Raw genomic sequence first — 27,352 nt, 5'->3', positions numbered from 1 at the left:
CTTTCTGACTATGGTGGACAAATATTCATGCTTTCCCTTTGCTTTCCCCTGTCCCAATATGCTTACTTCCACAGTGATCAAATGCCTTGATCAAGTCTTTTCCCTTTGCGGTACAGCCAATTTCATCCACTCTGATCGGGGACCCTCCTTCATGTCAAGCGAACTCAAAAGTTATCTCTCCCAACGGGGAATCGCCACAAGTAAAACGACACCGTACCATCCAATCGGTAACGGACAGGTTGAGAGATACAACGCTGTCATTTGGACCGCTGTTCATCTTACGCTGAGGTCACGCAATCTATCAGACCAGCAGTGGGAAACTATGTTCCTTGACGTGTTGCATTCCATCAGGTCTCTGCTTTCTACGTCTACCAATGTCACACCTCACGAGCGATTCTTCAGCTTCCAGCGTCGCTCCACACATGGGACGCCTCTACCGTCATGGTTGGCAGCTCCCGGCCCCGTGCTGCTCCGAAGATTCGTCCGATCATCTAAAACCGATCCGCTCGTCGACGAGGTAGAACTCGCGCACGTGCGGTACCCTGTTGGCCGGGAGTCCACCGTTTCGCTCCGGGACCTGGCTCCCTGTCCGGCTGGTTCCACGGACCCAACCGATAGAGGGACCCACGGTGGTGATGCCAACACTCTGCGCTCCCCCGAAGATGACGCTCTACCTGGGGCATCGAGAGATCTGCCAGCTGCCCCACCGGATCCACTCGGGGAGCCGAACGCTCCCCGGGGGATGGCCAACCGAGGCCAGGATGCCGGTCAATCCCCGGCTATCCAACAGGATGAAGCCAGTTCTGCGCCTGTGGGGACCCGCACCCGGAGTCTCGATCACCCCAGCCTCCCTCAAGTCGATCAGGGCAACACAGGCAGTGTCGATCCACCGGTACAGATCAAGCGGCCCAGGGACCAAGACACGGTCCGGGGAGATGTGCCTTCTAGCCATAAACAAAAATCTAAAAGACTGCGGCTATTCGTGGTCCGCCTGATCCGCTAAGAGGAAGTCGTCGGACTTCCAAATCTTTTAGGCAGGAAGAATGTTATAAATCTCCATTCATCAAGAAACTACTCGTGAAATAACACTGGACAGCCAGCTGGTGGCGCCGTCCAAGGAATATAAACACTCGGGCGTCGGCCCCAGCTTTCCAGGGACATTTTGTAAGACAAGGAACTAGTGAAGTACAACTCGACCTCCATGTTCTGAAACAAGTTGATTAAAGCCTTGCTTTATGCTCAAACCAAGTGTGTAGTGAGTTTTATTACGTCAGGGCGTATGACAGATGTCAGGCTGAGAATACAAGAAAGAACCAGGCTGAATATAAAAAGTTCAGAGGGGAAGTGAAAAAGGAAATAAGAGGGGCAAAGGGAAAGTATGAGAATAGACTGGCAGCTAACATAAAAGGGAATCCACAGGCATATAAATATTAAATGGGTAGTAAGAGGAGGGGTGGGGCCAATTAGTGACCAAAAAGGAGACCTACACATAGAGGCAGAGAGCATGGCTGAGAAGTTGAAGCCCATGGAATAAAAGGGACAGTGACAGCATGGTTATGAAATTGACTAAGTGACAGGAAACAGAGTAGTGGTGAATGGTTGTTTTTTGGACTGGAGGAAGGTATACAGTGGTGTTCCCCAGGGGTCGGTACTAGGACCACTGCTTTTCTTGATGTATATTAATGAATTGGACTTGGGTGTACAGGGCACAATTTCAAAATTTGCAGATGACACAAAACTTGGAAGTATAGTGAACAACGAGGAGGATAGTGATAGACTTCACGAGGACATAGGCAGGTTGGTGGAATGGATGGACACGTGGCAGATGAAATTTAATACAGAAAAGTGCAAAGTGACACATTTTGGTAGGAAGAATGAAGAGAAGCAATATAAACTAAAGGGTACAATTCTAAAGAGGGTGCATGAACAGAGAGACCTGGGGGTATATGTGCACAAATCGTTGAAGGTGGCAGGGCAGGTTCAAAAAGCGGTTAAAAAGCATACGGGATCCTGGGCTTCATAAATAGAGGCATAGAGTACAAAAGCAAGGAAGTTATGATGAACCTTTATAAAATACTGGTTTGGCCTCAACTGGAGTATTGTGTCCAATTCTGGGCACCGCACTTTAGGAAGGATGTGAAGGCCTTAGAGAGGGTGCAGAAAAGATTTACAAGAATGGTTCCAGGAACGAGGGACTTCAGTTACGTGGACAGACTGAAGAAGCTGGGGTTGTTCTCCTTAGAGCAGAGAAGGTTGAGAGGAGATTTGATAGAGGTGTTCAAAATCATGATGGGTCTAGACAGAGTAGATAGAGAGAAGCTGTTCCATTTGGCGGAAGGGTCGAGAACCAGAGGACACAGATTTAAGGTGATTGGCAGAAGAACCAAAGGCAACATGAGGAAAAGCTTATTTACGCAGTGAGTGGATATGATCTGGAATGCACTGCCTGAAAGGGTGGTGGAAGCAGACTCAATCACGGCTTTCAAAAGGGAATTGGATAAGTACCTGAAGGAAAAACATTTTTAGGGCTACGGGGAAAGGGCGGGTAAGTGGGACTAGCTGAAGTGCTCTTGCAGAGAGCCGGCACAGGCTCGACGGGCCGAATGGCCTCCTTCTGAGCTGTAACCATTCTATGATTCTAAGAGAATAATCAAAGATCCCAGGACTACAACCTTAAATGTTTTCAAAGAGTTACGTGTGTGACTGTTGCACAACAATTAACTTATTAAAGGGACATTCTAGTTCCTAGTGGGCATTGGCCCATAGCACAAAAGTACTACTAATTTGGTATTATTCGATGACTTGAGGTAAATTTATGTTGCAGGCAATGTTCTCCCTAAGGTACGCAGCCACTCACCAATCGCGAGGCCCCACATAGGCTGCTCACCAGCTCCTGCTGCTGGAAGAGTTACCAGGCAGCAAATTTAAAGGGAACATGCACAAAAAAAAGAGGGAACATCGGTTGCAGGAGTACAGGTACTGCAGATGCATGGTTCTTCACGAACAGCAATGATGTGAATCACCAGTTAATCTGTTTTTGTAGTGTTCGCTAAGAGAGTAATGTTGGCCGGAACACAGGGAGACCCTTGCTCTTTTTCAAAAAGTGCCATAAACTCTTATTTCCATCTGATCAGAGAGATATGGCATAGCTTAATGTCTCAACCAAAAGATATCATCTGACAATGAAGCATATCCTCAGTAGTGCATTGAATCATCAGCCTAGATTATATGCTTAAATTCTGTAGTGGTGCATAAGCCCACAACCTTCTGATTTAGAGGTGCAAGTGCTGACATTGAGTCAAACTGAAGCATTAACCCTTGGAGAAGAGTCATACAGCAAACAAACTTTACCACATTTTGTTCTGAACATAGAGTGGAACCCATTATCCAATGTAAAGGGGGGAGAACAGTGCATGGGCCTTGCTCTAACCAAGAACAAAACAACCATTAAGTGTAAAAGTGCCTTCAGAGAGACCACGGGATAACAGGTGTGGGAAACAGAAAAATGCTGCACTGGTACAATAACCAATGTAACATTTTTCCAATTCCTACACGAGCACTATTCTGAGGCTCGGCGAAGGCACATGGTTGAGCAAAGAAAGCCCTACTCTGTACTTAACCTCGCTATATCTGATCAGGGAGTGCTCAATACAGACACTGGGAGAACAAAATTCACAAAAAAGTGAACGAACTGTAAATTTAGCGGAACAATCAAGATCCCAGTTCTATAAGTTTGAATAAGTTAAGTGGTGTCTGTAGAGGAACAGCTACAGCTTGGTTCAGTTAGTAGAACGCTTGCATCTCAAGTCAGAAAATTCTGGGTTCAAGTCCAACTCCAGAATTTGAGAATATAATCTCGGCTAACACTTCAATGCAGTACAGAGGGAGTGTTGTGTTGCTAGAGGTGCCTTTCTTGAATAAGATTTTAAAACCAAGACCCCACCTGCCTGTTCAGGTGGATGTTGCAGATCCCACAGCACCTCTTGACGACAAGCAGGGTATTCTCCTAACCAATAATAACGTGGATATATATAGTGTCTTTAGCATAGAAAATGGTCCAAGGCACTTAATAGAGATGGGAAAATAGATAAAAGTATGGACAATGAGGTATGCTGCAAGAGTTAGGAGAGGTGACTGAAAGTTTGGTCATAAAGCTGGAGGAGTTTACAATGATTGGACAGGGCAAGGCCATGGAGGAATCTGAAGACGAGGATAAAGATTTTAAATTCAATATGTTGGAGAACAGGGAATCAAGGAAGGCTTGTTGTAGTACAGAATACCGGCAGCTGAGTTTTGAACAAGTTGGGGAGTGTAGAGAGGGTGGAGGGTGGGAGACTGGCAAGTGGGACATTGGAGAAATGGAGTTTAGAGCTGATAAAAGCATGGATATGGGTTTCAGCAGCAGTGTGGAACAGGCAGAGTGGAAGTGGGTGATGTTATGAATGTAGAAGAAGTGTTCTTGATCATGGATAGTACATGGGGCACGAAGCTCATCTTTGGTTTGAACAATATGCCAAAGTTTTGTAAAGGGATCTGGATCAAAGGCAAATGGAGTTGAGGTGCAGATCAACCATGATCTGATTGAATGGCTGAAGAGGCTTGAGGGGATGAATAGTCTACTCCAGTTCTCATGGTTAACTTCAGCCTGAGAAAGTGGCCATGGAGGGTAATAGAGTCAGTGGCAAGGAAATGGAAGTTTAAGACAGGGTCTGAAATAATTGCTTTGGTCTTTGTGATGTTCAGTTGAAAGAAATTATGACTCATTGACTATTTGATATCATCAAAGTGGCATCTATGTAGCAACAGTGACTGCAATTTGAAGGAATTAATTGTACATGACATGCTTTGGGCTGTTCTGAAAGATATATTAAGATGTTATAAAAATGCAAGTACATGCTCTGTTTCCTAGTGATTTATTAAAAGGGCAGGATATTCATGAAAAATGTTTGGAAAATATTTAATTTATAAATTAAATGACTTATGAAGGAATCCACATCAAAGTCCATTCTTGAGTCAGTTGGATGTGATATTGTAGTGAACGCCATACATATCTGTTTTGATTTTTATTTCTCTGAACAAAAATATATTGCCAATCACTCCTTTCACTCTAATGTCCCTTTAACAATTACTTGAATAGTCAGAGCATCAACAACCTTCTTACAATGGGGAAAAAAATAGCACATTGGGAAGTTTTAAATTTTTCAGTACTCCTTGCACTATACTTTCCTTGTATGTTGCCTTTAAAGGGTAGTGCGAGTACAAATGCGCTACTTCGTGTATTGTGAAGTTCTTTCTTAAACAAAGATACAACGGTGCATTATTTTTGCAGCATTCCTCCTGTCACTAACAATTTTAAATTCCACCTTCAAACTGGGATATGGGGAGCAGAATTCAGTTCGAGATAACATCCACTCTTATAACCGGAAGTAAAGAGAACAATGCTTGGTGGCCCTGAAGGATGCTGAAAAAATTGCCTTGCACCCTGTCTGCACTCCTCAGCAAGTAGGCATTTGCTCAGTAGAAGTGGTGCTTTCCTTATTAAAACAGAAACATACTATAGTCCTAATTTAAATGAGTCTTTGAATACATGTAAACAAACGTGGGGATTGATTTCTAGAGGGATAGATTTGAAAAGCAGAGAAGTTATGTTTAACTTGTATAGAACCTTGGTTAGACCACACTTGGAGTACTGTGAACAGTTCTGGTCTCCATACCACTGGAGAAGGTGCAAAATGATTTACAAGGATTATACCAGAACTGAGAGGATATACTTATCTGGAAAGGCTAAACAGGCTGTGGCTCTTTTCTCTAGAAAAGAGAAGGCTGAGGGGTGACCTGATAGTGTTCTTTAAGATGATGAAAAGGTTCGATAGGGTAGAAATAGAGGTGTTTCCACATCCGGGGAGAACAGAACTAGGGGCCATAACTATAAGATAGTCACAAATAAATCCAATAGGGAATTCAGGAGAAACTTCTTTACCCAGACAGTGGTTAGAATGTGGAACTCGCTACCACAGGGAGTGGTTGAGGCAAATAGCATAGATGCATTTAAGGGGAAGCTAGATAAACACATGAGAGAGAAAGGAATAGAAGGATATGTTAATAGGGTTAGATGAAGAAGGGTGGGAGGAGGCCCGTGTGGAGCATAAACACTGGCATGGACTATTGGGCCGAATGGCCAGTTTCTGCGCTGTAAATACTATGTAATATCATGTTAGCCAACATGGAAATACTTTGGTGTGCTTCTCAAACCATTATTTTGTTAATTACCTTGACTTGATCAGTGCAAGCTTGACTGACATCTTATAAGCCTTAATGTAACTTGCGATTCACTTGTACTTTGAGCGACTATATGTACTTCCCATTCTTAAATGCAACTAGATGTACTTATTTATTTTTTAATTAAATTGATGACAAAATATACAATTATTTGAATATACGTACAGTCAGAAGAGAAGGTGGGCAAAATAGCCGTCTCTCTGAACTTTCACCTGGAGGACTACAGGCTTCTGTCAGGGAAGACTAGTCCTGGAGCAGTGTCTGTTTGTGCGATTCTCATTCTTCAGGACTGCAGTTACTCCAATTCCTTCATTACTCAGTTGATCTTTTCCTTTGCTAAAAGAAAAAATAAATGGAAACTGAGGACAAATCTTAGACTTTTGAATCAGGAATTCAATTTCCTCAACTTCAGCAAATACAAACAAAATTGATCAATAAATAATGTGCATTTGTGTTGCTGTGCATAAACTATTCATTATTGCTACCACGGTATGTCAAATGGTATGCATCACTATCTCCTAAACAATTTCATTGATTATAATTTTCTTTCAGTATCAGCAGGCAACATATTTCCCACTAAGGCATCAAGCCAATTCTAAATCATGCCTCACTGCACATCAAAAATGGGGGAAAACTCAACCCAGCCACCCTAATTTTAGTATAAAAGCAAAATACTGCGGATGCTGGAAATCTGAAATAAAAACAGAAAATGCTGTTAGAGATGTATAGCAAGTTTTAAGCAAGTACAGAGGCAGGGAAAGGGGTGAGGGGACAAAAGAACAAAGGGAAGGTCTGTGATCAGGTGGAAGGCAGGAGAGATTAAGTGACAAAAGGGATGATAGTGCAAGGCAAAAGGAGATGGTAATGGGACAAGTTAAGAAACAAAAGATGGGTCAAGAGGAGGTGCAAATGGGAATTACAGAATCATCAACAGCTGTCATCCAAAAAAGTGGGGGGCAGAAGTTATGATGTGAAATTGTTGAACTGAATGTTGAGTCCAGAAGGCTGTAGCGTGCCTAATGGTCCACTTCTTCACCTATGTTATCTAGCAACTGGTGGGACAGGTTAAATTTGACTGTGACTGCTCTCACATTTAGGTATTCTCTGAAACTGTACCCTAGCATAAGTCTCTGCCTTTGAAGGGACCAAAAAAGGATTACTATTCACTAGATTTTCTCATCCATATATATTACCAAGAGGAAATTCGGACAGGGAAAATCATAAGAAATTTCATCCTATCCCACTTTGTTTTCCCATGTCCTTTATAGTGTGCCCCCAGAGGCTCCATATTTAGTTATTTTGAAACAAAAAAGGCATGGGTATAAAGACAGAATGTGGGGATTTCACTATATGCTTTTAACTAAGTCTGGAACAACTTAATACAGTAACTAAATTCCCTATTAAACTATAATTTTTACCTGGTTCTCCATCCCAATGGAATCTGTAGTTTTGTGAATGTATACTTAAGTTTTTGTTCACATTTATAAAACTGGATGCAAGAGTGAAATTTAGATCCAGTAATTTTTTTAATATAACAGATTAATTGAACACCAATCAACACCACAGAAGTAGATCCAAGATCTGATTGCCACAGAATCCTGTTGAACGTCTGCAATTTGTCTACTCCAGGTAACAGTGATGAACTCTATGTAGGCATCTCCTATGCTTTTATATACTTCATCATGAAATGCTGGTGGCAATAGAAGCCCTATAATCATCCCTTGATCATTTCTTCACTATGCCAGTTACCATATCATCCTCTCAAGGAAGAGCATTCATACATTGTTACTTTCTTGACAGTTGATTGCCTTGATAGGAAAGGGGACACTGTCTTAACAGAAAAGTGTTCAGCAAAATGTCTTTAACTATTTACAAGCTAAATTCCAAGATGATTAATAATTAAAATTTAACTACATTATTATGTAAACCAGTGCTTGACAAACCTCATAGAATTCTTTGAGGAGACAGGTCCTGTAAGTTACCATACCATCTCTGACCCTACAGATCATCAACCAGGATTCAACTGGCCACATTGTAGTTGGGCACTTTTCACGCTTTTGAACTGGACAAGGAGAGTGTACCTCAAATCTTCGCCTATGGGGCTTTCGTGACAATGACGAATGTCCTTGTGGACAAATACAGACCATGTCTTACGTTGTTGAATCATGCTCACTAACAAAACTAACTGGTGGCCTAGGTGATGATAATGCTCTAAGATGGCTGGAATTATACATCATGTCTGCATATATTAAAAAATAGCTGACAAACAATGCTATGTTTTTATTATCCACCAGGTGGCACTGTGCTAAACTATATCCAATGTTAATTATACACACTAGATGGCATTGCAAATCGTTCCATGCAGTTTCCTCTTTATATACATATACAGTACCAATTGTATTGCTCAAGTCCAGCTGATTTCAACTCAAATTCAAGATGGCAGCTGTGCCGTTATTCTCATTTGCCCATATAGCAAATATGTGCATTTCAAAGTAATTAATTGTATGTGAAGTGCTTTGAGATGTTTGAGAGGCATGATGAGACACAAAATAAATGCAAACCTTTTTTCATTCTTACCCAATTTGCAATGCAATGACGGCCATATTGAGTAACATGTGGATGTATAGAATGCTTGGAATTTATCACAGTTATACTTAATTACATAAAGTTTGTCTTTACTAACAGATTGCCCATTAGTTGGAAGGCTGTGTAGAGTGGGAAAGCTGCAGGTAGAGTCAGCATAGAAGACAGGTACTTGCAGTGGGTGATGCCAGGCCTGGCATTGAGGGGGAAAGAGCAGAACATCGATGGAGGGATCGTGCAGTAGACGTGGCTGTAGCAGTGGAGGTTCTTCTTTTTCCTCAGCCGAGGATTCCCCTCTACCTGGTAAACAGTCCCATTTTCTGCAATTCCACCTAACTGTCTCCTCCTGCTCAGAACCATGATAGGCTTGTCCTTGTCCTCACCTTCCACCCCACCAGCCTCCGCCATTTCTGCCACCTCCAACCGCTGAGCCTCGGATACATCTTTTACTTTTCATTATTGCCTGCTTTTTTCACACCATTATTACTTGTGTCATTTAATCATCTCCTATTCTCCACCTAATAATAGACCTTTCTTTCATTCCCCCCCCCCCACCACCCCTTTTCCCTGGTTTCATTCCTCCTTACAAGCTGTTCATCTGTAACATCTCCCACTTCTGACGAAAGGTCATTGACCTGAAACATTAACCTTCCCTTCCTCTCTCCACACATGCTGTTTGATCTGCCTGTTTCCAGCATTTTCTGTTTTTATTACCATTTGGGGTGGAACCAATTTAACAATAAGATTTATTCATTTGAATGTGTAGTTCATTAATTTAAAAATAATAATGAGATGTTATTAAATAATGTTATAATCTACCTGTTTAAATTTAATAATGGATAGAACATAGAGGAAATCTCATGGTAGCTGTATTTTGTTTTTGCAATGTCATTGGCTCGTCACATAAATGACTGATTAGAAATGAAGTTATAATTTTGTCATAATGTGATTGGGTCACTCATAAAAATAAGTTACCAATAAGAAATGACACTATATTCTCACAATAACAACACTGAACCAATCAGAAAACTACTACATGAAACTTCAGACAGAGGATATAAACAAAAATATTACATACCTTATCTTTCACTACTTTATAAACCAAATAATTTTCAAATGTTTTCCATTATATTTTGTGTATTCAATTACAAAAATGCTTTATTCCATTTGAAGCAACCATTATCCCAGGCAATGCTATAAATCCATGTTGCCATTTCTCTGAAGCCACAGTAAATGCCTATAACAATTCCGAATATTTTTTGGTAAACAAAAACTCAGCTCCGTAAACCTGTCAGCTTTTGCATATATTCAACTGCACCATTTTGAAAATTAGACAGACAGTATCAAACATGGCTTCCATTTAATGACATAACATGTAAACAATCACAGATCAACTGCCCGTGGTGTTGCAAAAGGGGAATCTAGATCAAGTCCAGAAAACAAGCAGGGCACAGGATGATGGGATATCTGGACTCAGACGGGCCAGGAGTGTGTGGGGTTTTGGGGGGGGCCCAAGGAGGGAGCAGGAGGCGAAGGGAGAAAGAGGAGGGAGTTAGGGTGTGACAGAGGGAGGGCAAGTGGGATGAGAATCAGACGAGTTCTATAATGCACAGGCGATCAGCTCCACCTGCATACCATCCATGTGCTGAAGACAGAAATTACCAGCAACATTTTTCATATACCACTCAATCTCCCGTGGTGTGGCAGTGAGTCAAGACAAAGTGTAGTGTTCAGTAAAGTTGGATTGGATGGTGGGTGTTAATTGGATCAGAACGCACAGACATAATAATGCAAACTACCTATGTAAACTTATGTTGTAATTACACTCTCCTGCTGGTTGTGGTGCTGCAGTGAAGAAGAAACGATGGGGTGGGGAGGGAAGGGGAGCTAGGAGGGAGGAAGAAGAGAAAGGAGAGCGGGCATGGGGGAGGGAGAGGGCAGGCAAGGAGGAGGAGGAAGAAGAGAGTGGGCAAGGAGGAGGGAGAAGAAATTGGGCAAGGAGTCAGCTGTGACTCAGTGGGCAGCACTCTCACCTCTGAGTCAGAAGGTTGTAGGTTCAAGTCCCACTCCAGGGACTTGACTACAAAAATCTAGACTGACACTCCACTGCAGTGCTGAGGGAGTGCTGAACTGTTGGAGATGCTGTCTTTCAGATGAGATGTTAAACCAAGGCCCCGTCTGCTCTCTCAGGTGGACGTAAAAGATCCCATGGCACTATTTCGAAGAGTAGGGGAGTTATTCCCGGTGTCCTGGCCAATATTCATCCCACAATCAACAGATTATGTGGTCATTATCTGTTTGTGGGAGCTTGCTGTGTGCAAATTGGCTGCAGCGTTTTCTACATTACAACAATGACTACACTTCAAAAAGTACTTCATTGGCTGTAAAGCACTTTGAGATGTCCGGTGGCCGTGAAAGGCGCTATATAAATGCAAGTCTTTCTTTCTAGGAGGAAGAGTGTGGGCAAGGAGGAGGAAGAGAGAGGAATGGGAAAGTGAGAAGAGGGGAAGAAGACAGAGAGCGAGGAGACAAAGAGGAGAGGGTGTGGGGAAGGGACAAGGAGAGAGGAAGCATGAGTGGTGAGTGAGACAGAATAGAGGGAGAGTAGGAAGAGCAGAAAGGGGATGACTCATTGCTCAGCTCACTTCTGTACGTTATATCATAGAATGATACAGCACACAAGGAGGCCACACAGCCCATCGTGCCTGTGCCAGCTCTTTGATACACCTATCCGTCAATCCCACTCCCCTGCTCTTTCCCCATAGGCCTGCAAATTTTCCCCCTTCAAATATTTATCCAATTCTCTTTTGAATGTTACTACTGAATTTCCTTCCACCACCCTTTCAAGCAGTGCATTCCAGAGCATAACAACTGGTGTGTAAAAAAATGTTTCCCCTGGTTCCTTTGCCAATCACCTTAGATTGGTATCCTCTGGTTACCAACCTTTGACCACTGGAAACAGTTTCTCCTTATTTACTCAAGCAAAACCATTGATTTTGAACACCTCTATCAAATCTCCTCTTAACCTTCTCTGCTCCAAGGAGAACAACCGCTGAAGTCCCTCATCCCCTATACATTTCTAGTAAATCTCTTCTGCAGCCTCTCTAAGGCCTTGACATCCACCCTAAAGTGTGGTGCCCAGAATTGAACACAATGGCCCGGAATTTGCGGGGCCTATGACCGCATACACACAGCGTATGCCATCGTAAGTGCCCCGCAAGTTCCAGGATTCCACATGCGATGTGCATTTTAAGTTTCTCCGTCCGCTACAAATTCACTTTTGTTGGCGCAGAGTTGGGCTATTTGCCCAACTACTGCCCAGCGAATACCCACCAAACCCTTTCGCTTGCTTTTACCAGTGTAATGGTTAAAAGAAATGTTAAAATAATTTTTTCAAAATGATTTAAACATTCACTTACATTTAAAATTAGTTTCACTTATTTTTGTCCTGTTTAAAAATGTTTAAATTTATTTTTCAAAAATTAAATTTAAAAAAAATGTTTAATAAAGGGTATTTTAATTAATTTTGAACCTGTGGTTATTTATTTTTTATTTCAGTGCTGTGAAATTGTATTTATTAGGTGATTTCTAATATGCTTATAGAGATTCCGTACGTAAATGGAATCCCCATAAGTATAATAGGAATCCCTTTTGTCATTGGTTGTACTGGCCCACGTGATCCCAGGGACGCTTGCGAACAGCATGCACCCCTGGGATGCATGGGTCTTTATGCAAGAGTCCGAAGCTCCGGAGCCATCGGGTAAGTACAGAGTTTTGTTGCAGTTCGGAGGCGTACATGGGTGGCAAGCCTCCGACCGCAATTCCCAGGCCAATGTTCCAGCTGAGGCCTAACCAGTGTTTTATAAAAGGTTTAGCATAACTTCCTTGCTTTTGTTCTCAGTTCCTCTATTAATAATGCCAAGGATTCCCATATGCTTTTTTAAAAGCCTTCTCAATTTGTCCTGCCACCTTCAAAGATTTGTGTACGTACACCCCAAGAGCTCTCTGTTCCTGTACCCCCTTTAAAATTATACCATTTAGTTTGTGTTGCCTCTCCTCATTCTTCCTACCAAAATACATCACTTCACAGGGTTAAATTTCATCTGCCATGTGTCTGCACATTTTGTCTATGTCCTCCTCATTGTTTACTACATTTCTGAGTTTTGTATCATCTTCAAACTTTGAAATTATGCCTGGTATACTAAAGTCCAGGCCATTAATATATAGATCAAAAAGAGCAGTGGTCCTAATACCGACCCCTGGGGATAACCACTGTATACTTCCCTCCAAGCTGAAAAGCATCCATTCACCGTTACTCTTTGTTTTCTGTCCCTGAGCTAATTTTGTATCCATGCTGCTACTGTGCCTTTAATGCCATGGGCTTTAATTTTCCAAACAAGTCTATTATAATATCATAATATGATTGGGCAGAGTCAATACAGATTTATGAAAGGGAAATCATGTTTGACAAATCTATTAGAGTTTTTTGAGGTTGTAACTAAGGGGGAACCAGTGGATGTATTTGGATTTTCAAAAAGCATTTGATAAGGTGCCACAAAATTAGGGCTCATGGATTGGGGGTAATATATTAGCATGGATTGAGGATTGGTTAATGGACAGAAAAAAAGAGTAGGAATAAACGGGTCATTTTTGGGTTGGCAGGCTGTAATTAGTGGGGTACCACAAGGATCAGTGCTTGGGCCTCAGCTACTTACAATTTATATTAATGACTTGGTCCAGATGAGGGGACCGAGTGTAATGTATCCAGGTTTGCGGACAATACAAAGCTGGGTAGGAAAGTAAGTTGTGAGGAGGATGCAAAGAGACTGCAAAGGGATATAGACAAGTTAAGTGAGTGGGTGAGAATATGGCAAATTGAATATAATGTGGAGAAATGTGAAGTTATCCACTTTGGTAGAAAAAAATAGAAAAGCAGAATATTTTTTAAATGGTGAGAGATTGGGAAATGTTGGTATTCAGAGGGACCTGGGTGTTCTTGTACACAAATCACTGAAAGTTAACACGCAGGTCCAGCAAGCAATTAAGAAACCAAATAGTATGTTAGCCCTTATTACAAAAGGATAGGAGCATAAGAGTAAAGAAGTCTTACTGCAATTATATAGGGCGTTGGTGAGATCACAACTGAAGTATTTGGCCTCCTTACCAAAGGCTTAGAGGGAGTGCAATGAAGGTTTACCAGACTGATTCCTGGGATGGAGGGATTGTCCTATGAGGAGAGATTGAGTAGACGAGGCCTATATTCCCTAGAGTTTAGAAGAATGAGAGGTGATTTAATTGAAATGTATAAAATTCTTAAGGGGCTTGACAGGATAAATGCTGGGAGGATGTTTCCCCTGGCTTGAGAATCTAGAACTAGGGGGTCACAGTCTCAGAATAAGGGGTCGGCCATTTAGAACTGAGATGAGGAGAAATTTCTTCACTCAAAGGGTTGTGAATCTTTGGAATTCTCTACCCCTGAAGGCTGTGTATGCTCAGTCATTGGGTATACTCAAGACAGAGATTGATAAATCTTTGGATACTAAGAGGACCAACGGATATGGGGATAGTGCAGGAAGGTGCAGTTGAGGTACATTAGCTCTAATCTTATTGAATGGCGGAGCAGGCTCTAAGGGCCGAATGGCCTATTCCTGCTCCTATTTCTCATGTTCTTATGTGCTACTTTGTCAAATGCCTTTTGAATGTCCATATACACATCAACCGCACTACCCTCATCAACCCTCTCCGTTACTTCATCAAAGAACTCGATCAAGTTAGTCAAACACGATTTGCCATTAAAAAATCAGGATGACTTTCATTTATTAGCCCATACTTTTCCAAATGCCAATTAATTTTGTCCCGGATTATTGTCTTTAAAAGTTTCCCCAACACCAACGTTAGGTTGACTGGCCTGTAGATGCCAGGTTTAGCTCTTTCCCCTTTGGTTTCAAACAGGTGTGTAACATTTGCAATCCTCCAGTCCTACAGCACAACCCCATTATCCAAGGAGGGTTGGAAGATTGTGGCCAGAGCCTCTGCAATTTCCACCGTTACTTCCCTCAGTAACCTAGGATGCATTCCATCCAGAACGGGTGACTTTTATAATTTGAGGACTGACAATCTTTTAAGATCATCTTTATCTATTTTTATCCTAGCCAATATCGCTACTGCCTCTTCCTTTACTGCTACATTGGCAGCATCCTCTTCTCTAGTGAAGACAGATGCAAAGTATTCATTTTATACCTCAGCCACGCTCTCCGCTGCCACAAGATGATCTTTTTGGTCCCTATTCGGCCGCACCCTTCCTTTGATGACCCTTTTACTATTTGTGTGTTTATAAAAGACTTTTGGGTTCCCTTTTCTGTTAACCGCTAATCTATGCTCATACTCTCTCTTTGCCCCCCCATTTCCTTTTTTAGATTTCTTCTGTACTTTCTATATTCAGCTTGATTCTCTACTGTATTATTAACCTTACAATTGTCAGAAGTCTCCTTTTTCTGTCTCATTTTAGCCTCTATGTCTTTAGTCATTCAGGGAGCTCTAGCTTTGGATGCCCTTCCTTTCCCCCACATCGGAATGTGTCTACTCTGTACCTGAACCACCTCGTCTTTGAAGGCCTTCCATTGTTCAATTACTGATTTGCCTACCAATTTTTGATTCCAATCCACCTGGGCCAGTTCCCTTTACAACCCGCTGAAGTTAGCACTGATCAAGTTAATTATTTTTATGCTTGATTGTACCTTGCCTTTTCCATAACTATTCTAAACCCGATGATATTATGATCACAGTTCCCCAAATGCTCTCCCACTGAAACATGCTCCACTTCATTCCCCAGAACTAGATCCAACACTGCTTCCTTCCTCATTGGGCTGAAAACACACTGATCAAGAAAGTTCTCTTGTACACATTTCAGGAATTCCTCCCCCTCTTTGCCTTTTACACTGTTACTATCCCAGTCTATATTAGGATAATTGAAGTCCCTCATTATCACTACTCTGTAGTTCTTGCATCTTTTTTGTAATTTGCCTGCAAATTTCCTTCCCACTATTTGGTAGCCAATAGGGTACATCCAGTAGCATAATAGAACCTCTAGTGTTCTTGATTCTAACCAAATAGACTCTGTCTTTGGCTCAACTACATCACCCATCTCCAGTACTTTAACATAGGAACAGGAGTAGGCCATTCAGCCCCTCGAGCCTGTTCCGCCATTCAATGAGATCATGGCTGATCTGAGACCTAACTCCATATACCCGCCTTTGGCCCATATCCCTTAATACCGTTGGTTAACAAAAAGCTATCAATCTCCGAGTTAAAATTAACAATTGATCTAGAATCAATTGCCATTTGCGGAAGAGAGTTCCAAACTTCTACCACCCTTTGTGTGTAGAAGTGTTTCCTAATTTCACTCCTGAAAATGTCTGGCTCTATTTTTTAAGACTATGCCCCCTAGTCCTAGAATCCCCAACCAGCAGATATAGTTTCTCTTTATTTACCCTATCGTTTCCCCTTAATATCTTGAAAACTTCGACCAGATCACCCATTAACCTTCCAAATTCCAGGGAATACAACCCTAATTTGTGTAATTTCTCCTCGTAACTTAACCCTTGAAGTCTGGGTATCATTCTGGTAAACCTACGCTGCACTCCCTCCAAGGCCAATATATCCTTCCAAATGGTGTGGTGCCCAGAACTGCTCACAGTACTCCAGCTGTGGTCTAACCAGGGTTTTGTATAGCTGCAGCATAACTTCTATCCCCTTTTATTCTAGTCCTCTAGATATAAAGGCCAGCATTCCATTAGCCTTTTTATTTATTTTCTGTACCTGTTCATGACATTTTAATGATCTATGTACAGGAAACTTTGGTTTATCCGGAGGTTGTATGGCCGGAAACCTCGATCTAACGGCAGAAATCAGCAGCCGTTTTGTTAGGTTTTTTTTCTTCTTTTTTCTTCTCCTAGTATTTTTTTAAACAGTCAGTCTCTGGAAAGCCTCTCTGAAGCTGTTGCTAAGCTACAGAGACACTTCCAAGGTACGGGCCGATTGTTTACAAGCTGTTGCTAAGCAACAGTGTTTGTTGTCAGATACGGAGATGTCCTTCAACATTAGCGCTGGTCCGTCCGGAAGTTTTCATAGATCGGCATCACGGCGGTCCCGGATATCGCGAAGTTTCCTGTACCTGGACCCCCACTGTTTTTAGCTATTTACCATTTAGAAAGTACCCTGTTCTATCCTTTTTAGGTCCAAAGTGGATGACCGCACATTTTCCTACATTGAAATCCATTTGCCATAGTTTTGCCCATTCTGTCGATAATCCCTTTGTAATTTTATGCTTTTATCTACACTGCCGCCTATCTTTGTGTCATCGGCAAATTTGGATATATGACTTTCTATGCCATCATCTAAGTCATTAACAAATACTGTGAATAGTTGAGGCTCTAACACAGATCCCTGCAGGACACCACTAGTCACATCCTGCCAATTTGAGTACCTACCCATTATCCCTACTGCCTGTCTCCTGCCGCTCAGCCAATAATTTGCCCTCATTTCCGTGGGCTTCTACCTTAGTTCACTTTATCAAATGCCTTCTGGATGTCCATATAAATAACATCCATAGACATTCCCCTGTCCACTACTTCAGTCAGCTCTTCAAAAAATTCAATCAGGTTCGTCAGGCATGACCTATCTTTCAGAAATCCATGCTGGCTCTCTCTGATCAACTGATAATTTGAGGTGTTCAGTCACCCTATCCTTAATTATAGACTCTAGCAATTTCCCCGACAACAGATTTTAGACTAACTGGTCTATAATTACCTGGCTTCCCTCTCTCACCATTCTTAAATAGCAGCGTGACATGCGCAATTTTCCAATCTAAAGGAACTATTCCTGAATTGAAAGAACTTTGGAAGATTATAGTTAGGGCACCTGCAATGTGCTCACCTACTTCCTTTAAAACCCTGGGATGGAAACCATTTGGTCCTGGGGATTTGTCACTCTTCAGTGCCATTATTTTCTTCATTACTGTTATTTTACTTATGTTAATTTTATTGAGTCCCTGATTTAATATTGGTTTCCTTGGGATTTCTGGCACGCGATCCTTTTCCTCTACCGTAAATACTGACGCAAAGCACTTATTCAACACATCCGCCATTTCCTTATTATCATTGACAATATCACCGCTTTCAGTTTTTAAGGGGCCAACATTGCTCCTGACTACCCTCTTTTTCCTAATATAATAGTAAAAATTCTGCATGTTGATTTTGATATCCCTTGCAACTTTCTTTTCATACTTTCTTTTTGTAACTCTTACTATCGGTTTTGTGACCCTTTGCTGTTTTTTGTATTTTGTATTTTTGTATGCTTTTACTTTTCTTTTGATGCTGTCCTTTACCTCTTTAGTTGTCCATTGCTTTTTTTTCTGGCAAGTAGAGCTCTTGCCCCTCAGGGGTATAAACTGGTTCGGTATCACAAATTCTTTTTTGAACATCTCCCACTGATCTTCTGTCATTTTACCCATTAACAGATTTGCCCAGTTTACTGTGGACGGTCTCTGTCTCATCACGTTGAAGTCGGCCTTACCCAAATCCAGAATCTTAGCAGCTGTTTCACGTTTCTCCCTTTCAAACGCTACGTTGAATTTGATCATGTTATGATCACTATTGGATAAATGTTCACGCAGAGTTAGGCTTTTAACTAAATCTGGCTTATTAGTCATTACTAAATCTAATATGCCCCCTTGTTGCCTCTAGGACATATTGCTTTAGAAAACTATCCTGGACACACTCAAGAAATTCACTACCTTTCTGACAGGTGCTAGTCTGCTTATCCCAATATATATGAAAGTTAAAATCCCCCCATTAAAACCACTCTGCCTTTACTACATGCTTGTCTAATCTCTGCATTTATACAATCTAGCACTTCAGAGCTGCTACCAGGGGGCCTATACACAACTCTCACTACAGTCTTAAATCCTTTCCTATTTCTTACTTCTACCCATAAAGTCTCCACTGCCTGCTTACCTGTCATTATATCCTCTCTGATCATTGAAGTGATTTCATCCTTAATCATTAAAGCTACTCCTCCCCTTCTGACATTTTCCCTATCTTTCCTGTAGACCTTATAACCTGGTTTATTTGGTTCCCAGTCCTGACCGTCTTGCAGCCATGTCACAGTAATGGCTACCATGTCATACCCTCCAATTTGAATTCGTGCCTGTAGTTCATTCAATTTATTCCTTATACGCCATGTGTTTGTATAAAGAACGCTTATTTGGGCCACACACCAAAGCCTGTCCTTCAGCTGTAATGTTTTAGTCACTTGTTTCTTATTTCTCTCTCCTGGTTTAATCACTTTACATCTTTTAGTTTTCCCTTTACCTGTAGTGCCTAAAGCACTGTTTCTGACTGTTACTCTACTCTCTTCCCTTTCGTTTGTTTTTGAACTACTATTTATACTACAATTTCCACCTGAGGCCCCCCCCATTTATTAGTTTAAAGTCCTTGTGACTGCTCTATTTATCCTTTCCGCTAGGACCCTGGTCCCAGACTGGTTCAGATGGAGCCCGTCCCAACGGTACAGTTCCTGTCCCAATACTGGTGCCCTTTGATCAATACTGCCAGCCCTCCTCCTTTTTTTCCTACCCTATCTTTCTTGAATACCTTATGGCCAGGAATATCAAGTAAATCCCTGTTTCACCTGGAAGGAGCGTTTGTGTGTCCACTCCTTCTAGGTGAAACAGCAATTTACTTGTACTTTCAATTTAGTATACTGTATTCATTGCTCACGATGCAGTCTCCTCTACATTGGGGAAACCTAAAGCAGATTGGGTGACTGCTTTGCGGAACATCTCCAATCACTCCACAAGTGTGACCCTGAGCTTCTGGTCGCCTGTCATTTTAATTCTCTGCCCTACTCCCACTCTGAACTCTCTGTCCCCGGCCTCCTACACTGTTCCAATGTACCTCAACGCAAGCTCGAGGAGCAGCACCTCATCTTTCTATTAGGCACTTTACAAACTTCCGGGCTTAACAGTGAGTTCAACAATTTCAGATCAAAACCTCCGCCCCCATATATTTGGATGGCAGCTGTTGCTGATGATTCTGATATTCCCATTTATACCTCCTCTAAACCCATCTTTTGTTTCTTTACTTGTTCCAATACCATCACACTTTGATCTCGCCTGCCTTCCGTCCCATCAAAGACCTTCCCTTCTGTTCTTTCCTCTCCTCCCCCTTTCCCTGCCTCTGTACTTGCTTAAAACCTGCTACATCTCTAACTTTTTCCAGTTCTGACGAAAGGTCATTGACCTGAAACGTTAACTCTGTTTCTCTCTCCACAGATGTTGAAGAAACCATCCATGTCCCTAAAGTCAAATGAAGGGCACAGAGATAGACTTGGCCAAGGTGGCTAACTAGTCATGTTCAAAGTGCATGGGGCAGGCTAGATGGATCAGCTGGTCTTTTCCCGTCTTACATTTTCATACATTCGTACAGGATAAAGCAGCCCGCTTGATTGGCACCCCATCCACCACCTTAAACATTCACTCCCTTCACCACCGGCGTACTGTGGCTGCAGTGTGTACCATCTACAAGATGCACGGCAGCAACTTGCCAAGGCTTCTTCGGCAGCACCTCCCAAACACACGACCTCTTCCACCAAGAAGGACAAGGGCAGCAGGCACATGGGAACACCACCACTTCCAAGTTCCCCTCCAAGTCACACACCATCCTGACTTAGAAGTATATCGCCGATCCTTCATCATCGCTGGGTCAAAATCCTGGAACTCCCTCCCTAACAGCACTGTGGGAGTACCATCACCACACGGACTGCAGCAATTCAAGAAGGCAGCTCACCACCACCTTCTCAAGGGCAATCAGGGATGGGCAATAAATGCTGGCCTTGCCAGCGACGCCCACATCCCATAAATGAATTTAAAAAAAACCTCTCTCTCCCACTACGTACTACCTCTTTCTTTCTGTCTAATTTCTTCCCTCTATCTCCTTGCACCCATACTCTTGATCGCTCACTCTTCCCCTCCACTGCTCATTTTTCAGAAAACATTTGAGCAATTTGTAGAAACTGGCTCCAAATTGCATTACTGTGGGGTGATATGCTCTCAGTATTAGACAACAACTATTGTGTGTAACACCTTTAACATTGAAAATACCTATCACAGCACCACCTACAGGAGAAACAGATACTACAGGTAGTTATAATGGGCCAGAAATTGGTGAACGGGGCTTGCAGCCCCGTTTCTGCACTTACCCCGCGCTACTGCCGATCAGCTCCAGGGACGCCTGGAATTGTTGTTTCCAGAAGAATAATCCCGGGCAGCGTATGACGTCACGCCGCCCAGGAGTGCAGCCAGCGCGAAGCCAGGAGCGTGCAGTGCAAGTGAGACACGCCCCTTGAGGTCTCAGTTTCACTGGACACGCCCCCAATGTTTCTGTCAAGCTGCTAAGCATTTTTACATGCAAAGCAGCAGTTTAAATAGGTTTTTGGAAGTTTTTTGAAGATTTTGGTAACTTTTATAAACTTTTTTAAATGCTTACATTATTTTGTGTAATCTGAAGTAGTTTTAAACAGAATTAAAGCAATTTAAAGACTTTTAAAAGCCCTAAAAGAATTTTTTTAATTCCATTTATTTATTTAGCAATGTCGTCGTCATACGTGTCTTCACACTGTTCCCTTTGGGGAACTGTATGAAGTGGTGGAAAGATTTATGGCCATGATTAACGCTCATTCCGTGACCGTAACCATCTTTGAACCAGGCATTAGGGCGGTTAGCCCTATGGCGGGAGGGTTTTACGGGCTCCCACAAGCTATACAAGGAGGGGGGGCCACCCACACCCACGGACGCAAATATCCCACTGGATGTCAACCCAGAATTTAGAGCCGGAGCTCCGACTCCACTTGCCGGGACTGTCTGGAGCGGGGTTCGAAACCCTACCCTGATCTGGCCCAGCGGCGGGGATCCTACCGCTATGACAAAGGCCCAATCCGATTAGCAACGTGAAATGGCAGCATAGGGCTCCAGTCACGGGGAGGGAAAAGGCACAGGAAACATATGGGCGTCACCTTTTGTGCGGAGTGGGCCTTTTGCGTAGCAGTAAGCATCCCCGCCGCTGGGCCAGAAGGAGTAGGGTTTTGAACCCCACTCCAGACAGTCCCGGCAAGTGGAGTCGGAGTTCCAACTTTAAATTCTGGGTGGACATCCAGCGGGATACTTGCGTCCGTGGGTGTTGGTGGCCCCCCCCCCTTTCAGATGGGTTGTGGGAGCCCGTAAAACCCGCCCGCCATAGGACTAACCACCCTAATGGCTGGTTCAAAGATGGTTACGGTCACGGAATGAGCGTTAATCACGGCCATAAATCCTTCCACCACTTCATACAGTTCCCCAAAGGGAACAGTGTGAGGATACGTACGATGATGACCTCTTGCGCAATGCACCTCCTTGGACCCTCAGTCGCAGATGCGAGGGGGCAAGTCGTGCAATTGTTAAATTTTTCATTTTATTGACATGTAAAATGTTGGCCCAGTAATTCCCTTCCCACTGCGCGAGTACGGTCGGGGTACTTACGCATCTGGCCGGATGAAATGCCGGTTTTCAGCATGCACAGTGCATGTGGGGAAAACCGGCATTTCCTGTCCTCTGAACGAAGGGGTTCAGAGGCAGAACGCGTGCGACTGCACAGGCAGCGCGTGCGCAGTATAATTCGCCGCTTTCATTAATGCTTTCAGTCAGGTCAAGCCATTACAACTTACACATGAAAAAAGCATGGGTACAGTTGCTCCAGAGGAAGATATTTCTTATCGTGGAGCTTCTGAAAGTATGTATGTCTGTATATATTCCTTTGCGTGTTATGTATATATTCCTTTACTTATGTGTATGAATGTAATATTTAATTATGACTTTCAGAGAAAGTAACTTATTGGAAAATCATAATTAAAAACATACATTCATACACATTAGTAAAGGAATATAAAACATACATACATATACGTAAAGGAATATATGTGGACATACATACATAACTCATTCTCACATTCCATTCACACAGCCACAATTGCTCCTTCTACCTACCGTTCTGAAAACCCTTTTTTAAAAAAAAAAAAAAAAAAAAATTTTAACTTTAAAACTTACTTAAAATAACTTCCCTCCCTTTCCCAAACAAAAATATTGCATTTCAGAAGCTCCACGATAAAATGTTTCTTCCTCCGCAGCCAATGAACCACTTTACACTTGCTTTTTTCAAGTGTAACTTCTGAGGACTTACCCTCACGGATTTCATGAATGAAATCTACGAAGTTCACTGCGCAAGCGCTGCCTGTGCAGTCGCACGCGCTCGAGGTCTGGAAATGCTGGCGTTCCCCGCATGCGCTGTTCATGCTGAACGCCGGCATTTCCAACGGCCAGATGCGTGAGTACCCCGAGCGCACTCACGCCTTTGGCCGCGAATTTCTGGCCCATTGAGTTTCAATGAAACATGCACCTATTATACTGACTTTAATATACAAGATAAATTACCTTGAAATTTTGCAATATAGTCCCTGTATTGCACAATCTGGTCACTGGGTCCACAAAATTGTCTCATGCTTTCTGAAAATATTTTCCAGCTGCCATTTTATTTCTCAGTAACCTAAAATAAGAGTTTAAAGAAAATTGTAAAAAGACATATTTCTTAATAACATGATTAAATGTGTTCAGTAAATTGCATTTGTGTATTTTAACACCCTCATTTAGGCCTTTTCTTGTCTTAAAAGCTTGGGCTTTGAATGAATATTTTTATTCTACAACAGTTACGGCACCATTCAAGCAAATTTATGCATTTTGAGCATATGCAGTTTGCAGAATTTTCCAGAATGCAATCTATGTATCGACGGGAGTTGAAGGGTAGAAGGTGTATTCCCTCATTCTATGATGATTTGAGAATTTTTTTGCTTTTTCCTAAAGACTTTGAAATAGATTAAATTTACAAGCTTTTATTTCAGGCAACTGATGAATTTATATAAATATACTACAAATTTGTGTTATTCAAGTATTGTATAAGTAAGCAAACTCATGAGTAGGGCACTCCTGGAGAGAATCCCAGCCCACGAATTTCTGTCCATTAATTTTAACAAGCAGAAAATTTACGCTCAAATGTTTGAAGACAGTAACAAAGAAAGGAACCAGCTGATGATGGGGTAAGTAGTGGTGTGACTGAGATGAGGAGAAATTTCTTCACTCAGAGGGTGGTGAATCTTTGGAATTCTCTACCCCAAAGGACTATGGAGGCTCAGTTGTTGAGTATATTCAAGACAGAGATCGATAGATTTTTGAATATTAAGGGAATCAAGGGATATGGGGATAGTGCAGGAAAGTGGAGATGAGGTAGAAGATCAGCCATGATCTTATTGAATGGCGGAGCAGGCTCGAAGGGACAAATGGCCTACTCCTGCTCCTATTTCTTATGTTCTTATGAATGTCTTTTGGAAATCCAAATATTTTACATCCACTGGTTCCCCTTTATCTACCCTGCTAGCTACATCCTCAAAAAACTCTAATAAATTTGTTAAACACGATTTCCCTTTCATAAAACCATCTTGTCTCTGCCTAACCATATTATGATTTTCTAAGTGCCCGGTTACCACTTCCTTGATAATGGATTCCAGCATTTTCCCGACGACTGATGTCAGGCTAACTGGCCTGTAGTTCCCTGTTTTCGCTCTCCTTTCTTGAATAGCGGGGTTATATTTGCTACCTTCCAATCCGCTGGGACCATTCTAGAATCTAGGGAATTTTGGAAGACCACAACCAATGCATCCACTATCTCTGCAGCTACACTTTCAGAACCCTCGGATGTAGGCCATCAGGTCCAGATGATTTGTTGGCTTTTAGTCCCATTAGTTTCTCAAGTACTTTTTCTCTACTGATCTTACTTTAAGTTCCTCATCTCATTAGCTCCTTGGTTCCCCACTACTTTTGGTATGCTTTGTGTCTTCTACTGTAAAGACAGATACAAAATATTTGTTTAACGTGTCTGCCATTTCCTTATTCCCCATTATAATTTCTCCTGTCTCAGCCTCTAAAATACCAATGCTTACTTTTGCTACTTTCTTCCATTTTACATACTTGTAGAAGCTCTTACAATCTGTTTTTAAGGATTAGTGCTTGAGCCTCAACTATTTACAAATTTATATTAATGACTTAGATGAAGGGACCAAGTGTAATGTATCCAAGTTTGCTGCCAATACAAAGCTAGGTGGGAAAGTAAGCTGTGAGGAAGACACAAAGCGCCTACAAAGGGATATAAACGGGTTAAGTGAATGGGCACTAAGATGGCAGATGGCGTATAATGTGGGGAAATGTGAGGTTAATCACTGTGATAGGCAGAATAGAAAAACAAAATATTTTTTAAATGGGGAGAAACTATTAAATGTTGGTGTTCAGAGAGATTTAGATGTCCTAATACAGGAAACAGAGAGTTAGCATGCAGGTACAACACGCAATGAAGAAGGCAAATGGCATGTTGGCCTTTATTGCAAGGGAGTTGGATTACAAGAGTAAGGAAGTTTTGCTACAATTGTACAGGGACAACACCTGGAGTACAGTGCACAGTTTTGGTCTCCTTATCTGAGGAAGGATATACTTGCCTTTGAGGCAGTGCAACGAAGGTTCACTAGATTGGTTCCTGGGATGAGAGGGTTGTCTTGTGAAGAGAGACTGAATAGAATGGGCCTAAACTCTTTGGAATTTAGTAGAGTATGAGGTGATCTCATCGAAATATATAAGATTCTGAGGGGGATTGACAGGGTAGATGCTGAGAAGTTGTTTCCCCTAGCTGGAGGGTCTAGAACTAGGGGTATCGTCTCAGAATTAGGGGTCAGTCATTTAACGGGAATGAAGACGCGAGTTCAAATCCCAGCACGGCAGCTGTGGAACTTAATTTCAGTTAATTAAATCAAATCTGGAATAAAAAGTTGGAACCGGAAATGGTGACCATGAAACTGATTGCTGTAAAAACCCCTCTGGTTCACTAATGTCCTTTCGGGAAGGAAATCTGCCATCCTTATCTGGTCTGGCCTATATGTGACTCTAGATCCACAGCAATGTGGTTGGACTCTTAACTGCCCTCTGAAATGGCCTAGCAAGCCACTCAGTTGTAAAAAAAAAACTGCAACAAGAAACAATAATAGTAAAAGTGGATGGACCACCTGGCATGGACCTTGGCACCGGCTTCGGACACAACAATGGCATACCCAGCCCAGTCGACACTGCAAAGTCCTCCTCACTAAAATCTGGGGACTTTTGCCAAAATTGGGAGAGCTGTCCCACAGACTAGTCAAGCAACAGCCTGACATAGTCACACTCACAGAATCATATCTTTCAGCCAATGTCCCAGACTCCTCCATCACCATTCCTGGGTATGTCCTGTCCCACCAGCAGGACAGATCCATCAGAGGTGGTGGTACAGTGGTATATAGTCGGGAGGAAGTGGCCCTGGGAGTCCTCAACATTGGCTCCGGACCCCATGAAGTCTCATGGCATCAGGTCAAACATGAGCAAGGAAGCCTCCTGCTGATTATTACCTACTGCCCTCCCTCAGCTGATGAATCAGTACTCCTCCATGTTGAACACCACTTGGAAGAAGCACTGAGGGTAGCAAAGGCACAGAATGTACTCTGGGTGGGGGACTTCAATGTCCATCACCAAGAGTGGCTTGGTAGCACCACTACTGACCGAGCTGACCGAATCCTGAAAGACATAGCTGCCAGACAGGGCCTGCAGCAGGTGGTGAGAGAACCAACACGAGGAAAAAACATACTTGACCTTGTCCTCACCAATCTACCTGTCGCAGATGCATCTGTCCATGACAGTATTGGTAGCAGTGACCACTGCACAGTCCCTGTGAAGCCGAAGTCCCGTCTTCACCCTGAGGGCATCCTCCATCGTGTTGTGTGGCACTACCACCTTGCTAAATGGGACAGATTCAGAATAGATCTAGCAGCTCAAAACTGGGCATCCACGAGGCGCTGTGGGCCATCAGCAGCAGCAGAACTGTATTCCACCACAATCTGTTACTTCATGGCCCGGCATATCCCTCACTCTACCATTAACAAGCTAGGTGACCAACCCTAGTTCAATGAGGAGTGTAGAGCATGCCAGGAGCTGCACCAGGCGTACCTAAAAATGAGGTGCCAACATGGGGAAGCTGCAACACAGGAATACATGCATGCTAAACAACGGAAGCAACATGCTATAGATAGAGCTAAGGGATCCCACAACCAATGGATAAAATCAAAGCTCTGCAGTCCTGCCACATCCAGTCCTGAATAGTGGTGGACTATTAAACAACTGACGGGAGGAGGATGCTTCATGAACATCCCCATCCTCAATGATGGCGGAGCCCAGCACGCAAGTGCAAAAGGCAAGGCTGAAGTGTTGGCAACCATCTTCAGCCAGAACTGCCAAATGGATGATCCATCTTGGCCTCCTCCGGAGGTCCCCATCATG

The 27,352-nt window shown here is 42.6% G+C and overlaps 1 protein-coding gene across 4 annotated transcripts in view; it reads right to left on the bottom strand.

Annotated features, from left to right (window-relative positions):
* zbtb20 (zinc finger and BTB domain containing 20) overlaps nt 1–27,352 on the bottom strand; it is a 374,550-nt gene that overhangs the window by 40,817 nt on the left and 306,381 nt on the right. For all 4 annotated transcript variants that reach the window (XM_086006585.1, XM_086006588.1, XM_086006587.1 and 1 more), the window contains 2 exons: nt 23,384–23,495; nt 6,445–6,615 (listed from right to left, as the gene is read on the bottom strand). The gene's annotated coding sequence lies outside the window, so the exon portion shown is untranslated. The remainder of the gene's footprint in view (nt 1–6,444; nt 6,616–23,383; nt 23,496–27,352) is intronic.

This window comes from Somniosus microcephalus, chromosome 14 (assembly GCF_052327205.1).
Source record: "Somniosus microcephalus isolate GS21.2 chromosome 14, FLI_Smic_1.0, whole genome shotgun sequence".
Lineage (NCBI taxonomy): Eukaryota > Metazoa > Chordata > Chondrichthyes > Squaliformes > Somniosidae > Somniosus > Somniosus microcephalus.
Note: the sequence above shows the minus strand (reverse complement) of the source record. Positions and strands in the feature narration are given on the sequence as shown.